We start from the raw sequence: 5,448 nt of genomic DNA, 5'->3' as shown, positions 1-5,448 counted from the left end.
CATGTCACTGGAAGAGAGAAGTCATATGGAAGACATGACCACCACATACAAAATACTTAACGAGATTGACAGAGTAGCGTCTGCGAGGAGAGATGATTAAGAATGTGAGGGACGGAAGTTCATTCACAGCTTAGAAATTAGGTGCGACAGATCTCGGAGGGTTCGGGAAACTGTACACCTGTTGCTTGAAGATTGAGAGCTGGGGTCCAAGAGCTGAAGCTCATCCCCCTCACAGTGAGGGATGTTTGCACACTCACTCACATGTTTGCTTAGAGTTGGATTTTGTGGAGACACTCGCCTCACTCAGGAAAGTATAACTTAGTTAACATGACGTTGGTCTCAAGCAAAAGTCTTGCTTCTCAAACTGAGGGGAAGTGTTTTATGTGCCAGAGTCTTTACACCCTAACAAGGGGACTGTTGGCCTACCTGGTGTTGTGTTAACAGTACACACATGTGTTTAATCCACCCTACCAGGCTACTATGATTTTGTAAATTAAGTCTGTCTCTCTCTCTTTCCCTTCTTTCTTTTTTCTCTCACTTTCCCCTTCTCTCCTTCTATCCCTTCCATCTCCCTCTTTAGCCCCTCAAGCCCTTGTCCCTTCCATACCCCTCTCCTCGCCCCCCCCCACACACACCACAAGAGTAGGGACGCCCACACACACCCTGGGAGCGGGGAGGCGGCGGCCCTCACTCTGCACCCAGTACACAGCCAGGGGTCACGAAGCCCTCTATAATCACCTTCCTCAAGGTCTCAGTCCCGTGGCCTTGAGTGCTCTACCTGGAGAAACTTGAGTAAATGTATTAAAAGAGTAAGAGTGTTCCAGGAGAGTCCATGTTTATCCTGGTGTTGTCAAGTGTATTCTCCCGCCACCACGGCTTATTGACACTCCGGGGTTATCTTGAGGTTATCTTGAGATGATTTCGGGGCTTTTTAGTGTCCCCGCGGCCCGGTTCTCGACCAGGCCTCCACCCCCAGGAAGCAGCCCGTGACAGCTGACTAACACCCAGGTACCTATTTTACTGCTAGGTAACAGGGGGCATAGGGTGAAAGAAACTCTGCCCATTGTTTCTCGCCGGCGCCCGGGATCGAACCCGGGACCACAGGATCACAAGTCCAGCGTGCTGTCCGCTCGGCCGACCGGCTCCCAGCAGGGTAAGCAGCTTTTAAAATAACAGGTGTTCTGTTTAAAGTAACAGGAATTATACGAAGGCTTAATTTGTTAATACTTGAATAATAGATATACATTTTGTTTAACCCTCAATTAAGTGTACAGCTCGACAGCGTCCGCCGCTGTCCACTTGAAGGACCAGACGTTACTCCTTCATCTATAAGATTCGCTGCAAGAACTACCGCACTCATGCTTGTAGATATCTTTAAGCCACTCCACGTCTACATGTGATCTACCTTGCATAAATCCGCTCTGGACCTTTCGTAGCTGTCAGTGGGCTCTTATCCCCAAGTTGAAAACACCCTTCCTCTTCCCTGGCCTCAAAATGGACTGTCAAACCGCGTGAAATATCCATCGATACTCAAAACCCACACAAGCGCCAGTGTCCATCACTAAAAGAAAACGAGAAGAGGCAAAATAATATTATTTTGTGAATTATTGGTGTGTGACGGGGTGCTGGGAGTCCCAGATGGTGTGTGACGGTGCTGGGAGTCCCAGATGGTGTGTGACGGAGTGCTGGGAGTCCCAGATGGTGTGTGACGAGGTGCTGGGAGTCCCAGATGGTGTGTGACGGTGCTGGGAGTCCCAGATGGTGTGTGACGAGGTGCTGGGAGTCCCAGATGGTGTGTGACGGGGTGCTGGGAGTCCCAGATGGTGTGTGACGAGGTGCTGGGAGTCCCAGATGGTGTGTGACGGGGTGCTGGGAGTCCCAGATGGTGTGTGACGGAGTGCTGGGAGTCCCAGATGGTGTGTGACGAGGTGCTGGGAGTCCCAGATGGTGTGTGACGGTGCTGGGAGTCCCAGATGGTGTGTGACGAGGTGCTGGGAGTCCCAGATGGTGTGTGACGGGGTGCTGGGAGTCCCAGATGGTGTGTGACGGAGTGCTGGGAGCCTCAGATGGTGTGTGACGGGGTGCTGGGAGTCCCAGATGGTGTGTGACGGTGCTTGGAGCCCCAGATGGTGTGTGACGGGGTGCTGGGAGTCCCAGATGGTGTGTGACGGGGTGCTGGGAGTCCCAGATGGTGTGTGACGGAGTGCTGGGAGCCTCAGATGGTGTGTGACGGGGTGCTGGGAGTCCCAGATGGTGTGTGACGGTGCTGGGAGCCTCAGATGGTATGTGACGGGGTGCTGGGAGTCCCAGATGGTGTGTGACGGAGTGCTGGGAGCCTCAGATGGTGTGTGACGGGGTGCTGGGAGTCCCAGATGGTGTGTGACGGTGCTGGGAGCCTCAGATGGTGTGTGACGGGGTGCTGGGAGTCCCAGATGGTGTGTGACGGTGCTGGGAGTCCCAGGGCACCACATGTCAAGGGAAGAAGGAATACTGATCGGAGCAGGAGCAACACACGCCCAAAATTTCTTTAACATGATCAGAAAGATTCTTTCGGCACTAAACATTCTTGATGAACTGCTCACTCGTAACAGTTTAATTAAGCCCCAGCTGTGTCTGGATACACGTGAACAACCCAGAGGGGTTGTTCCCAGGAGGCACATAAATGGTTGGGCGCGTTTCCTTTCACCTCATGCTCCTGTCCACCTACCAGACGTTAATCAGCTTGTTGAGGGGTGTTGTGGGGGGACCTCGGCAAAAGCCTAACATGTACTGCATATATAACCTGGCTTCTTGTCCCCCGAGACAGTGAATTATGCCTCTTCATTTGCCAGTAAACAGAGACCTGGGAGTTGTTGGGTTCCTTCCTGGAGAAGGTCAGTAGTTCGACTTCGGGGTAACCTGGATACAAGCATAAAGTGTTATATGTACACAGGCTTCCTGTCCCCGACAATAAGAAATAATATTCTTCTTTAGATTATTTTAGTGTGGCTTCGACCTCCCCTGCCATTGACCAGAGATGATAAGAGAAAACGGTAATTGTTTAAGGCTAACTGAACCTTCCTAAAAGGCGTCTGACATACTTTATTTTACATTTTTATTTCTTATGATGATCTGTCGGGCTCAATTGGGACGACAGGTGCTTGAAGCTGCGGCGCCGCATCCCATCCTCCTGTTTAGAGAGCACTTTTTGTAACTGTGTGCACCATCACAAACATATATTAACGTAATGGACAATTAGACAGTAGAATTTGGTACTATTCACTTTAGTCCGAAAAAAATAAAGCTAAAAAACAAATTTAAATATTCCTAGTCCCTAGTATAGCACATATATGTACTATATTAGGCCTCAGATAAGGTGTATTATGCCTAGGAAGGTTAGCTTAGGGTTTATTAGCAAACATATATACAAAAAACTTTTCCGGTTTGTACAAATTCAATAGTACCAAATTCTACTTTCTAATTGTCCATTACGTCACTATATGTAGGACGGTCCACGCGGTTACTGTAAGTTCTGTCTAAACAGGAGGACTGGGGGGGGGGGGAGGGGGTTCCAGCCGTTCTCAATAATCTGTCTTTATCCACCTTAACAATTCTCCCGAGAGGATTAAATATATAATGATTAAATTATGAATGCATTAAAAAAATCAGTCGGGGACAGGCAGCCTACGTATATACATATGTACCGATAGGCTTATATCGAGGACCTCACAAGGTTGACCCTCCCCAGGATGCAACCCCAGCACGCTGACTCTAAATCCCAGGTACCTATTTACTCCTAGGTGAACAGAGATATTAGGTGAAATGAAACGTGCCCAACCAGCTCTGTCCTGCCCGGAAACCGAACTCGGAGTCTCAGATTGTGAGTCGAGAACGGTCTGGTAATGACGTCTCCCACTAACTCTTCTGTCTTCCAGTACTCACCTAGTTGTGCTTGCAGGGGGTTGAGCTTTGGCTCTTTGGTCCCGCCTCTCCACCGTCAATCTACTGGTGTACAGATCCAGGGGCGTGAGGTATAATTCCTGTAGCCGCTCCTTGTATCTCACGCCTCTCTGTTCTGGGACTACAACACCTCTGGGTTTTATATAAGTTTGTCTTGTCTTTAACTAGATGTAGAGAGAGAGAGAGAGAGAGAGAGAGAGTGGGAGAGAGAGAGATAGGAAAAGGGAAGGCAACTATCAGGAGAAAACGTCAATCCATCCTGATCCCTTCCAAGTGCTGTATAGCACTTGGAAGGGATCAGGATAAGGATCTGGGAACAGCCGGGGCGGGGGGGGGGAGGAAGGAATGATGCCCAACCACTTGGACGGTCGGGGATTGAACTCTGACCTACATAAAGCAAGACCGTCGTTCTAACTTTCGGCCCAAATGGTTGGGCAGAGAGGGGAGGGAGGGAGAGAGAGACCCGGGTACAGCCGGTTATCCCATCTGATACAGAACTAAAATAAAATAAAAATAAAGGATATCCTTGTGATGTGGGCTTGAAGATATATATACTCACCTCACCTAGTTGTACTCACCTAGTTGTGTTTGCGGGGGTTGAGCTCTGGCTCTTTGGTCCTGCCTCTCAACCGTCAATCAACTGATGTACAGATTCCTGAGCCTACTGGGCTCTGTGATATTTACATTTGAAACTGTGTATGGAGTCAGCCTCCACCACATCACTTCCTAGTGCATGTGTGTATATGTGCATGTGTATGAGCATGTATTTGTGTGTATGTGTATATGTGTACGTGTAGTGTGCGCGTGTACGAATGAGCACCACGGCAAGACGTTAATTACTGCCTTCTATGGTAGTAGTGGGTCAGAGGGAAGGTATATGACAGGGTAAGAAGTGGCGGGAAAGGTCAGTGTCGCCGCAGACGATGTGGAGGAAGGGTGTCGCCGCTCCGTGCTGCTGGCTGCCTTGCTCTCGCTGCTTCACACTCCAGTGAAGGGATAAACACCACGGACTTCCTCCACCTGGAGACGAGGGCTGTAGCGTAAGTGTTCACTCTGCTCACTGGACGTCTTACGAGAGTACGTCCATAGATCGAAGAGTTGTTCAGCCGGTGTCTCTTAAGCATTTTGTCAACGTTCCAGAACTTGCAGTTCTGGATCACAATCAGTGATCTGATAAGACGCTCTCTGGGGTCATCTCGCAATGGGACGAATGGGACTTCTAGACAGCATTTGGGGCAGTTCTCGATAGGATGAAAGGACATCCTTGACAAGATGAGAGGACATCCTTGAGAGGATATCCTTGATAGGATCATTGGTAGTCCTCGATAGGATTAAGGACATACATCGAAAGGATGAGATATCTTCGGGAATATGAGGGCAAACTACGATAAAATAATCCGCGAAAGCTCTCCAAGAGCTCAGACATTCCCTTGGAAACACAAACCGAAACTGTCTCTATTTTCCGCTTGTTACAACTTGTAATAAAGTTGTTACATCTTGGCTTACCGT

This window comes from Procambarus clarkii, chromosome 44 (assembly GCF_040958095.1).
Source record: "Procambarus clarkii isolate CNS0578487 chromosome 44, FALCON_Pclarkii_2.0, whole genome shotgun sequence".
Classification (NCBI taxonomy): domain Eukaryota; kingdom Metazoa; phylum Arthropoda; class Malacostraca; order Decapoda; family Cambaridae; genus Procambarus; species Procambarus clarkii.
This window is presented reverse-complemented; position numbering follows the sequence as displayed.